Consider the following 451-nt stretch of genomic DNA (forward strand, 5'->3'; position numbering starts at 1 on the left):
TTGTCGGGGAGGGGTTTGTGGGGTCCGAGAGGGAGGCCAGGCCTGGGCGCAGTGCGCTCGGCGGGGCGCCCTCTGCACCTGTGTGGAGCGCGTCGGCCCCGCGAGCTGGTCTCGGCGCCCGATGGTGACTTCTGCACGCATCCCCACGTCTGTTCCCAGCTGACTTGGCTGGAGGGCCTGCGCTTCTTTGTCTTCCTCCAGTTTGTTTTTCTTTCTGCCCAGCATTTCTCCCGGCCCGGGGCACCCCAGGCCGTATGCAGGGCTCTGCCCTGGAGTGGAGCCTGGGGATGGGGCTAGAAACAGCTGGAACCGGAGGGTAGACTGTGGACACTTCAGATGAGGAGGGGCTGGGCTGTGTGGCTTTCCTTGCCTGGAGCCACATGCCTTTGGGCCACGGCCACGTTCTCTTGGTTTTCTTCTCTGAAGAAGTCTCCTTGCTGGTGGGAAGCGT

This window comes from Bison bison, unplaced genomic scaffold (genome assembly GCF_000754665.1).
Source record: "Bison bison bison isolate TAMUID 2011002044 unplaced genomic scaffold, Bison_UMD1.0 scf7180017864080, whole genome shotgun sequence".
Classification (NCBI taxonomy): domain Eukaryota; kingdom Metazoa; phylum Chordata; class Mammalia; order Artiodactyla; family Bovidae; genus Bison; species Bison bison.